This window comes from Diceros bicornis, chromosome 4 (genome assembly GCF_020826845.1).
Source record: "Diceros bicornis minor isolate mBicDic1 chromosome 4, mDicBic1.mat.cur, whole genome shotgun sequence".
Classification (NCBI taxonomy): Eukaryota; Metazoa; Chordata; class Mammalia; order Perissodactyla; family Rhinocerotidae; genus Diceros; species Diceros bicornis.
Window position 1 is genome coordinate 92,597,571 of NC_080743.1, and position 12,253 is coordinate 92,609,823.

At 42.6% G+C, this 12,253-nt stretch overlaps 1 protein-coding gene across 1 annotated transcript in view; it reads left to right on the forward strand.

Moving 5' to 3' along the window:
• The first annotated feature begins 11,419 nt into the window (after positions 1–11,419).
• ANKRD45 (ankyrin repeat domain 45) overlaps positions 11,420–12,253 on the forward strand; it is a 45,424-nt gene continuing 44,590 nt past the window's right edge. The window contains exon 1 of the mRNA XM_058540051.1: positions 11,420–11,493. The gene's annotated coding sequence lies outside the window, so the exon portion shown is untranslated. The remainder of the gene's footprint in view (positions 11,494–12,253) is intronic.

A 12,253-nucleotide genomic window follows, 5' to 3' on the forward strand; every position in this document is an offset into this window, starting at 1 on the left:
CTTAGTTCAGGCTGCCATAACAAAATACCACAGACTGCGTGACCTAAATAATAGAAATGTATTTCTTACAGTTCTGGAGGCTTGGAAGTTCAAGATCAAGGTGCCAGCTGATTTGGCTTCTGGTGAGAACTCTCTTCCCGCTTGTAGATGGCTGCCTTTTCACTGTGTCCTCATAGGGCAGAGAGAAAGAGATAAAGGAGGGGTGGGGGGAGAAGGAAGAAGAGAAGGAAGGGAGAGAGGGAGAGAGCTCCTCTCTGGTGTCTCTTCTTATAAGGATATTAAATCTGTTGGATTAGAGGCCCACCTTTATTACCTCGTTTAACTTTAATTACCTCCTTATAGGCCCTATCTCCAAATACAGTCACATTGAGAGTTAGAGCTTCAACATATGAATTGGTTGGGGGGACACACAATTCAGTCCCTAATAGCCCCCAATGTTCTCAACCTCATGGTATTCATGCCCTTGTGTAATTCCTTTCTTTGAGTGTGGGCTTCACCTGGTAACTAACAAATAGAATATGGTAAAAGTGATGGAATGTTACTTCCAAGATTGGCTTACGAAAGGACAATGGTTTCTGTTGTGGATGTCATCTCCCACTTGCTTGTTCTGAGGGAAGTCAGCTGCCATATTGTGAGGTGCCCTATGGAGAGGTCCTCTTGGCAAGGAACTGAGAGAGGCCTCTGGCCAACAGTCAGTGAGGAACTGAGGCCCCCAATCCAGTAGCCCATGAGGAACTGAGACCTGCCATCAGCAACAAGAGTGAGCTTGGAAGCAAATCCTTTCCCAGTTGAGCTGTCAGATGAAACTGCAGACTTTGCCTATAGCAAAGACCTTGAGGCAGAAGCATCCCGCTAAGCCATGCCTGGATTCCTGATCCACGAAAATTGTGAGATAATAAACGTTGGCTTTTCTAGTAACTAAATTTTGGGTAACTTGTTATGCAGCAATAGATAACTAATACAAAAGACTTTCTTGAGGGCGTGACTCTTAGGTAGGAGCATGAAAGACTATGGGAGTTACTAGGTGGCAGACTTGGAAGGGAGGGAGGAGTGTTCTAGGCAAAGACACTGAAGCCAGAGGGGCAAGGACCGCTTGGCAAGAGTGCACTGAAGAGAGCGGCATGGGACAAAGCTGGTAAAATGGGAAAGGGCTTTGGTAGGGAAAGGGCTCAGGAACAGAGTAGGAGGACTGAGCACAAATCAGACCATGAGAGAGTATCTTCCTAGATCCTTAGATGCATCCAGAGAATTATAGGGTGGTAGAGTGGAGAGCACTATGGTGGAGCCAGGAGACCTAAGTCCCAGGGCTAACTCTGTGATCTCAAGCAATCACTTGGTCATTCTGGTCTTCATTTTTCTCATCTGTAAGATGAAATCTAAATCCTTTACAAGTCTCAGTTAAGAGTTATTAGTTATATGAAACCTATATGAGGAAAACTATAAGATACTCCTGAAAGAAACAGAAGTAGGCTTGAGCAGAATGAAAGACATTCCACGTTATTGGATAAGAAGACTCAATTTCATAAAGATGACAGTGCTCTATAAGTTAGCAAATTTAATGCAATCCAAGTAAAATCAACATCAGAGTTTTGACAGAGCTAGATAAATTGATTATAAAATTCATATGGAAGAACAGGCAAATGAGAACAACCAGAAAGAGCTTAAAAACAGAAGCGGCAGGGGCCGGCCCCGTGGCGTGGCGGTTAAGCGCGCGCTCCCGCTGCTGACAGCCTAGTTGGGATCCTGGGCGCGCACAGATGCACCGCTTGTCAGGGCATGCTGTGGCGGCATCCCACATAAAGTGGAGGAAGATCGGCATGGATGTTAGCTCAGGGCCACTCTTCCTCAGCAAAAAGAGGAGGACTGGTATGGATGTTAGCTCAGGGCTGATCTTCCTCACACACACAAAAATAACAATAATAATAAAAGAAGCAGCAAAGGGGAGGGCTAACCCTAACAGATATTATTAAAACATGTTCTAAAACCTCTATAATTAAAACTGTGGTTTTGGTGTATGAAAGATGAATGCAGTGGGGTAGGAAATCCAGCAACAGACCTAAGAACATGTGGAAATTTAGTATGTGATAAAGGTGCTACCTCAAATCAGTGGGGAATATATGGACTGTTGCATAAATGATGCTGATACAACTACGGAAAAAGATAAAATTGGATTCATTCCATATAAGGATTTGGACTCCACTGCAGTCTCAGCAAAGGCCTCTGAAGACCCCATGGGAAGCTCTGAAGCTGGGTTGGCCCCTCAGAGTTGTCACAAGTTAGGCAAAGGGGTTGGGTCTTTATACCCCACAACTAAGTGTATCAGAAGTCTAGATGCAAATAATAAAGCATAAAAATAGTACAAGAAAACATGGATGAGTTTCTTTATTAAAAGTGGAGAAAAACTTTCCTGACTATGTCTCAAAATCTAGAATAAAAAAGATTGATAAAGTTGGCTGCATAAAAAATTTTCCATGGGAAGAATATTACTAATGAAGTAAAAAAAAATGACAATTAGGAAAAAAGTACTTGCAATATACATCACAAAAGATTTATAATGTAATATATACATGGCTCCCAAAAATGGAAAAAAGACAAATAATATAGATAATTGGGCAAAATATATGAACAGGCAGTTCACAGAAAAAGACATGGCCCTTAAACACTTGAAAATATGTTCAGTCTTGCTCATAATAAGATAAAGGCAAATTATAGCTATAATAAGACCTATCAGATAGGCAAAAGTCCAAAACTGGACAACCTGCTTTGTTGACACGACTGTGGAGGCATTCTCATTCATGGCTGGTGTGTGTGCAAAATGATAAAACTTCTATGGAGAGGGATTTGACAAGATATAGCAAAATTACATCTGCATTTACCTTCTGACCCAGCAATCTCACTATTGCAAGGATATACTTGAGGAAATAAAAAAAGTTATGTACAGAAATAAAAAAAAAAGTTATTCACTGCAGGACTCCTTGTAATAGCAAAAGAATGGAAACAACCCCAAAGCGTCTCAATAGGGGACTGATTGAATAAACAATGGGATAGCCACATAATAAGGATTACACAGCTATAAAAAGAAATGAGGATGATCTCTGAATACTTACACAGCACACTTTTCAGGATATATTGTTAAGTGACAAAAACTAAGTAAACAGTGTTTATAGCATGCTAACTTTGATTAAGAAAGGAAGAGAAATATATATAATGTGTGAGTGTATATGTGTATATGTGTATTTACTTATATTTAAAAAAATGGGAAGATAAACTGTGAATTAATAAAAATGTTATCTAGAGGGGAAAGGAGGGAACAGAGAGGTTAATGATAGAAGCCAGATTTCTCTGAAAGTATTGAATTTTTAATTTTTATTTATTAAATGTTCTTAAAAATTAAAAAATTCACTTAAGCAAAATCTATTTTTATTTAAATAAAATTTTATTTACTTAAAATTTATTTTTTATTTCAACAAAATTAAAGGCATTTTATTTAAATGTCTTTAACAATTTTAAAATAAATTTTAACCAAGAGAAAAAAAGCAATGTCTAAATATTGAAAAACAAATGGACCTAACTGCAAGTCAAATTGGTGGCATATGAATCCTGTAATGCGCCAGCCAGACATCCTTCAGGAATGAGGGACATAAGCCACCAGCCACTAGAAATGCTGTTGACAGATCTCAGCTATCAGCCTTTTCTGGGAAGCACTTTGGTTGAAGAGAGCTGCCTGCCCATGGTCTCACTCCCTTCCTGGGATAGCCTGTAGCCAGTGACTGATGCAGGGGTACAAAGGCACTTGGGACAATTCTGAAGGGCCATCCCAACTTCAGAGCTCCCCAGAGGGCCTGCCTAGGCCTGTGTTGAGACTACATTGCAGACAACTTCTCCCTCTGCCCTGTTTCCTTACTTTTCTTTCTGGCTATTGATCCCAAGAGCACGCCCTAATAAATTTCTTGCATGCTAAACTCCATCTCAGAATGTGCTTTCTAGGGAACCCAACTATAACAGTTGGTGCCAGGAATGCCAGGAGTGGTTCAAGAAGCAGTCACTAAGATGGGATTTTTGGTGTTGGGTCACCTGCTGCCAGGCTAGCAAAGAGGATATCATCACTGGTGGTAGAAAGAGGACAGATGGTCACTGACACAATTTCAGTGCAACTGTTAAAGCTTTCATTATTCGCAATATGTATATTCTGGTGGGAGGAAACACTCTAGTGGGTGCAATGTATCAGGTGTTAGAGATATACAGAAAAAATATGGGTGTGATACCGAGCAATGAGCTTGCTCTGCTTGCTCCATCTGAGCCAATTAATCACAATGAGTTAGAGATCGAGAAATGAAGTTTAATTAGATTAGCCGGCAAATCAGAAGACAGGTGACTAATGTCTCAAAGACCTATCTCCAAAGATTACAGAATCTTGAGGCACTTATATAGGGAAAATAGGCAGTAAGGAGAGGGTCCAGGATGTTGGTCTCCAGGTGTGATGGGCTCCAGGCATCACATTGTTCCATTCTTCTGGCAGCTGTGATGGATATCTTGTAGGTGTGTTTCCTGCCTGTGGTCAGCCTGTTCTTAGAGAGAAACTCATAGAACACAGTTTTTAATTTATCAAGCTATTGGGGAGTACATATGGAGGCAGAGGCCATAAATCAGGAGAGCATGTGAATTTTTTAGAGTACATGCAGAGCAGCGAGTAGTTACATGGAGGAGGAGCTGGGGCCATTTGGTGTAACAAGATGGCCTCACTTATGCTCACTTACAGGTGGGTTGTTGCTAAGCTCATTTGGTGCTATCTAATGAAATACAGAGAGCGATTAATTGGCTATTAAAAACTAAGTATAAAAGCCAAAGGATTTCCTAGGTAACAAATACAGAGGCTCTCATCTTCTGCAACTGGAGAACAGGAAAAGCTGAGGACCAGGTGCAGGACTTAATCATAAGAGTAACAGAGCCTCAAAGAACATTAAACTCTCAATATCGGCAAGTCTGCTATGCCAAGAACGGGTTGCTAGTTGGGAAAGAATGGGACCTTGACATACAGAATGGGGACATCTGGGTTCATGCATCCCAAAATCTTTAATTCCCAAAGATCCCTGAACCCTCTGAGCCAAAGAAGTGGCCCCCTCCTCCCTAGGGCTAGAGTTCTTCCCTTGCCACAGGACAACATAAACCCTTTTCTAGCAGCAGCCCTACCTTCCCTTGGCTAGGCTTACCACTAGGCTAATAACTAGAATTAAATCACTAACTAACCTGGCTGGAGATATGCTGGGCCCGATAATGAAGGAAAGGAACTATAACCCAAGGAGCTCAGGATCTGGCTGAGTACACACGGGACTGAATTCAGAGGGTGCTGGATCAAGGAGGATAGAATACAAAGTTGAATATGGGAGATTTAATTAATTTGGAAGCACTCTCCTGGGATACAGGGTTTAACAACCTGGCAAGGATCTTGGAGATGGTGCAAACCCACTGCTAGAATGGCTTCATAATCATGGAAAGTGATGGCCCATGCTGAATGAGGTAAAGATAGAAGGCAGTGGAACAAAGGATTAAAAAGTTCAGAGAAGTGAGCATGCTAGAGTGGATATACTGTGTAAGCCTGGAAAACTGACCAGGCAATTATATTCCACGGGAGGGACCAGAGAATACACCATTTACCAAAGGAAGGTGCTGGTGAGAGGGGTACCCAGAATCACTAATAAGTTCAGTAGTAACTCTCCTCTGTAGACCATATTGATGGTAGGAGATGCTGATACAGAGCTGGGCTCACTGATTGCAGTGGGGATGTTAGGATGGCCCCACTTCCCCTACACACACAATAGAGGCCAGGTGACATAACTTAAATCATCAGAAGTCAGGCAGATGCAACTATTAGCATGAGTGGCAAGGTCAAAGTGTAAGGAGGGGATCTATTAGAGTTACAGAGATAGTTAGTCTCCAGCCCCTCCAGAGCTCCAGCTGATGCTGCATGGCCTAAGGCCCCACCATAAATCACATTGTTAGCATAGACTGTGTAGCATAGCCCAAGGCCCCCAGGTAAACAAGACAGGCAGGACATTCCAAGGACTTAGAGATTACCTCCCAGAAACTGGGGGAAAAGGGCCAACCTTTCTTTGGACTAAGTTAATCCTTTTCTATTCATTTTCTCACCAGCACTTGTCATCTGCATAAGCCTCTATCCTTCATACCCACTTCAGATCAAGCTGGGTGTCTGAGCATTGCTGGAGAAAATCACTTGACTGTGCAGGTTGGGGTCACTTCAAATTCGTGGTCTTCAACCTCAATCACCTCTTCAATGCCACTGAAGTTTTCACTTGTTTTGCCAAATCTTCATGCTATTCTCAAGCCCCTCACTTATCCCTTCCTCCCTCAGTTTAAGCATCCTTAGTTCAAGGCCATCAAGCTTGGTTTTCTTCAACTTCCAATCCCATTATCTAGAAAAATTAATATATCCACACCACTGTTACCTTTTTCACTTCAGTATTAGAGGACCAAGTGAAGTTCCTTCTGTTTGAGGCCAACCTGCCCATCTACACCTTAATCTTTTACCCTCCAGTTTCCTTTAGGATTTTACCTCATCAGTCACCTCCTTTCTTTTTTATTTTTTTTTATTTTATTTTTTTTCCCCCAAAGCCCCAGTAGATAGTTGTTTGTCATAGCTGCACATCCTTCTAGTTGCTGTATGTGGGACACGGCCCCAGCATGGCGGGAGAAGCGGTGCGTCGGTGCGCGCCCGGGGTTCCGAACCCTGGCCGCCAGCAGCGGAGCACACGCACTCAACCACCAAGCCATGGGGCCGGCCCAGTCACCTCCTTTCTTAATCTTCTCTTTCTACTAGTTCCTTGCTACCATCCTATAGGTACACTCAGGTTTCTGTGATCTTCTCCCTGCCAAGACACCTCCCTTGACACCTTGTCTTTCTTCAACTTCTGAGCAATCTCTTTCCTCCATATCCTATTCAAACTTCTCAAAAGAATAGTGTATACTCACTGCCACCACTTCCTCATTTCCAATTATAGTTGTTAAATCAGTTACCATGATGTTATATCTGACAAATACCAAAATTAACTTACATTAAAAATAAAGATATTTCTGGCATTTAGAGAGTCTTAAAAAAGCTTTTTATTCTAGCTTCTTCAAAGCTAGACTATTGTGTACTCAGTGGTTCTACTTTCTCACCTCTCTCATTCACTCCTCAGTCCACTGCAATCTTGATTTTGCCTACCACCCTTCACTAAAACTGATCCCACAAAGGTTATTCCTAAGGGCCAAATTCCATTGTCATTTTTTTCAGGTTTTTTTGAAACTATTTCCTTGGTTTCTATGTTGCCACACTCACCTGGGTCTGTTCATTCTCTGATCATATCTTCCTCTGCCAACTCCTTAAATGTAGTTGTTTCCCAGGGCTCTGCCCTCAGCCCTCCATTCCTTTACTCACTCACCTTAGATGACTTCATCCTCTTGGAAGGTTTTCGATAACATTTTATATGCTGATGACTCCCAAATCTATATTTATATCCCAGTCTTGTCTACTGAGCTTTAGATTTAAATATATTTTGGCTGGAGGCACACATATTTCTACCTCTACTTGTCTAAGGCTGAACTCATCATCCTGATTCTAACACTGCTCGTTTCAAAAATCTCTCCTAGTTGGGAAACCACAAGCCACCTTGTCACCCAAGATAGAAACCTGGGAGTCATTCTTGACTTCTCTTTGTGCCTGCAGTCTTGTCCCCCTCCAAACTATTCTTCACGTTGCTGTCTGACCTTTTCCAATCCTTCTAACCACATCTCTTGCCTCTCTCTCAACCACATATTCTCCTGCTATTTTAATATACTTAGGTATTCACTAATGTACTTTGCTATTTATTTTGTGCCTCCATGCCTTTTTACAAATTTATTTTGGAATGCCTTCTTTCACTTCTTTGCCTGTTGAATTTCTAGGTGTCTTTTGATTTGGGATTTTCACTCTGCAATCCTCTATCATATTATTTATTATCCCAAGCTTTGGGTCATCTTATAAGTATGCCTTATAGAATTATATTTAAGTCATGGACACAAAGATGTTGAAATGGAGAGGATGACAGAACACTAGGGCATCCTACTAGAAACCTGCCTCCAGGTTAACATTGATCCGCTAACCAATAATATTCAAGCACAGGTGTTCACAAGCACAGTGAAACACCTAACAGCAATATTATCCAGCCCAAATTTCATGTATTTACCCCTAGGGATAGCATGTTTCTAAAATAAAGTCATACTATATTTCCTCCTTCCACATTATGAGGCATTGATGTTACAAGTAACAGAAATCCAACCCTTTTTTGGATTAATTTAAAAAAGTAATTTATTGACTTACATAATTGAAAAAGGAGGATAAAAAATGTTTTCAGGCATGTCTAGTGGCTCCAGGGCTCAACTTATGGTATCAGGATTCAATCTCACGTTTACTTCTTGGCTCTTTCATTGCTCTCTCAAGCTTTCTCCACATGGTGGCAAGATGGCTACCAGCAACTCAGCCTGAGCTCCTCTCCTCATCAACCCCTGCTGGAAAAAGAATGCCTATTTACTGACTGCTCTGACAAAAATTCAGGATTAGGTTTGATTATACTGATCTGTGTTCCATGTTTTTTCCTGACCCAATCACTGTGGCCCAGAGTGTAGAAAACACTGCCTGGCCAGGACTTGATTTGGAGTGGGATCGGCCCCACCCAAACCACATGGGCTCAGAATGTGCCAAAGGGGTTCCCTCCTAGAAAACTGGGTGCTGTAACCAGAAGGGGAATGATGGGCAGGCAAAAACAATGGATGCTCAGTACCTCCTCCTCTACTTCTCAACCGTGGAGATTAGCTATATGTAGAAACAGTTTTTTAGTCACACACTAGGAATGGTGTTAATAGAATCTAATTACTGCCAAAAGAACGGCTCAAGATAGATTATTTTGAAATTAAATTATCATTTTAGACAGGCATCCTCTAATATTTATTTAGTTTATAGTTAACCAGTGGCAATCCTGTGATGATTTAAACCAGACTGACCAAGGTTCAAATCCCAGTTCAGCCCTTTCCTAGCTGTGTAGTCTTAGGTAGTTGACTCAACTTGGCTGAGCATTGGTTTCAAGAATACTAATACCGGGGCCGGCCTTGTGGCTTAGCGGTTAAGCGCGCGCTCTGCTACTGGCGGCCCAGGTTCAGATCCCGGGCGCGCACTCACACACCGCTTCTCTGGCCATGCTGAGCCGGCATCCCACATACAGCAACTAGAAGGATGTGCAACTATGACATACAACTATCTACCGGGGCTTTGGGGAGAAAAAGGGAAAAAAAGGAGGAGGTTAGCTCCGGGCCAGTCTTCCTCAGCAAAAAGAGGAGGATTGGCATGGATGTTAGCTCAGGGCTGATCTTCCTCACAAAAAAAAAAAAAAAGAATACTAATACCACCTTCACAGAGTTGCTATGAGAAATAGAGATTATTTATATGAATCACTTAACATAGTACTCAGCATATAATAGGACTTCAGTCAATAACATGTAATTATTAATATAGCACATTAAGTTACCTTGGAGTAACTTTCTCAACTAGTTTATCCTGTTATTTCATTAGAAATTAACATTGTATAAAGAACATGATTCCTTGTCTATAAACTATGGAATTCAAGAAATATAATAATAATGAAAATAATTTAATTTCTATTCGGAAGCCCCATTCTCCTGGAGTGGCAAAAATTAATTTCGATCAATTTGGAAACCTCTCCCCTGACTATAATTTTCCGGAGCTGACCTAATTTCCGGGGGCTTGCATAGTGCTTATCTCATCTGCTCCTTAAGTCATCTGTACACCAGGACTGTCTTATCTGGACCTCCATCATTAGTACTCACAGGTTGTTGCTGAGATGTCACTTGTCACATCCATTTGGCCCCTTCAGATCCAATGGCTCTTTTCAATACTCTCATGCCAAGCTGGGGGTGGGGGGGGCGGGGGGATGAGAGTTAGAGGGGATCATGGGAGTCTATCTGCTGCATCTGGGCCACACTTGGGCCAGGAATCTCCTTCATAAAGCTGTTTCTCACCTAGTCTACCTAAACGAATCATGCAGTTGTTTCTGACAACGGAGTTAAGTAGAGAACAGAGCCCCTTTGCTTTCAGGTTTCTCAGACCTGTTTAGTGTCTTCCCACCCTTTCTAGCACTCAGAAAACTAAAAATAATCTTTAGGAACTCTAACTTTTAGTTATTTAATTCCATTTAAGACTTTCAAGAAACAGTTGTGTTTGGGAATTCTTCACATCCAATGAAGATTAATTAAAAACAGAATCAAGCACAATCATGAATAAGTCATTTTCCATGCAGATGTTTAAAAAAAACCCCAGAACCAAAGACTATGAAAAACAGACCATATTAAACGTGAAATATCTAAAATGTCTTGTTCTTCCACCAACTTCAGTAGGAAATGAGTGTTCAGTAGAGCAAATGTGTGTATGGTGATTGCAGGATCAAGCTAGCAGCTGACAAAGCTTCTAGACTATTGTTCCTGTCTATAATGTCAAACTCTAAAATTTTGACTACCACAACTTATTTGAATAACAAAATTTTAATGATTACAGTTTTAAAAATTTTCAAATTTATTCTTGTATTCCAGATGTTCAGATCTATGATAGTGATATTTTGCTTGGGCTGTAGGCCAAATATTTATTGTAAAACTAGGCTATTCAGCCTTCGCTCAAATGTTCAGAGCTCCTCTAAAATATTACCTCCCCCTTAACGATTTCCTTGTAGAAATAGGAAAGAAACGAACGTTTGCCTTCACATTTGTCTTCAGTACAAAAACTTTCCGGTCTTCGCTCTGTGATGGATGTGAACATTTACATAATTCCTGGGTAAGCTCAGCCCTTCTCTGCTGGTTTCTTTCGATGTCCCTGTCCCAGCTCCACCCGCTGCTCCCTTTTTAAAAGTCTATTTTGGGTCTTAAAAATTCCCGAATCATGAGAGAGATGGTTTCCAAGCTCCCTCCACGCCTGCCATAGTTGGCACTTGTGAAGTCTCAGGAAACGCTACTTGTTGGTGACAATGACCCTAAACCATAGGAGAAAGATCCCCAGTAGACTAGAAAATTAAGCAAGCTGTCCGTCATAATTATAATATTTCATAGTTTTAGAATGCATTTAATGCATTTCGTTTAAGGCCCAAAGATAACAGTAAGATGGGCCGGCAACCAATCTACATACCTTATTTTTAAATTTTATTTTTCAAAGTGTAAAATAAATATAGACCATATTGCACAAAACTTACAAAATAAAGAAAAAACCCGCACGCCACCGTTCGAACACAGCGATGTTAATCATTTTGGCGGATCCCTCCCTGTTTGTCCCCTCCCGCTTCCCGCACCTTGCAACCTTGACCTTCGCGCGCAGCCGGAACCGCGGCGCTTGGGGCGGCGCTCCCGCGCGCGGGTGCGCCGTCGCCATGGTAACCGCGGGAGCCGGGGGCCTGGGGAGCGGTGAGTCCCGGGGTCCCCGGGTCGGGGGCGGGGTGGGCGCTGCGGGTAGGGCTAAGGGGCGGCGTGGTGGGGCGATAGGCGTCTCCCGGCCAGGCTGCTCGGCAGGGGCGGGAGGGCAATGGGCTTGCGCCGCGGCGTCCTCTGGCTTTGCCTTTGCTCTGAGCTTTGCGTGGCGGGCGCCCGGCGGACAACCTCGGGGGCTCCCCGAAGGTCCCTCGGGGCTTCGACCGAAAGACGACGAACTCTGGTGCCCAGAGTACCAGTGCCCCCTCCGCCGGACCTCCTGGGTCCCGCGGCCGGGCCGCTTCACCCTGTATCCTCTTCCTCAGGCCTTCCCTTTGTTTAAGCCTGGGCACCCAGGGCTGCCCTTGGGTACCATCTCCTTGAGCTAGGACTTAGAATCCTCAAGGGACTACATTTTTTGAAGAAAAAATTCAATTCGCTTAAAAGGCCGTTAAGATTTATTCCTCTACCACAACTTCACGCTGCCGTGCCTGCCTCCTTGCTCTTTATTTATGCTACTCTCATTACCTAGATTGCCCTTTTCTCCTTTTGAGACGCCTACTCTTCAATACTGAAGTGTCACCTCTTCTGGGAAGCCTTTCCGGAAGCTCCCCACCCCGAGTCTAATTCAGATGTCCACCCTCTTGACTCTCAAAGCACCCTTTGCTTCTCTCCATTGTATCCCATATCTCACTCTGTCATTGCTGATTTACTTGTGTCTTCCCCACTAGACTGTAAAGGCCAGTGGGGTAGGGAC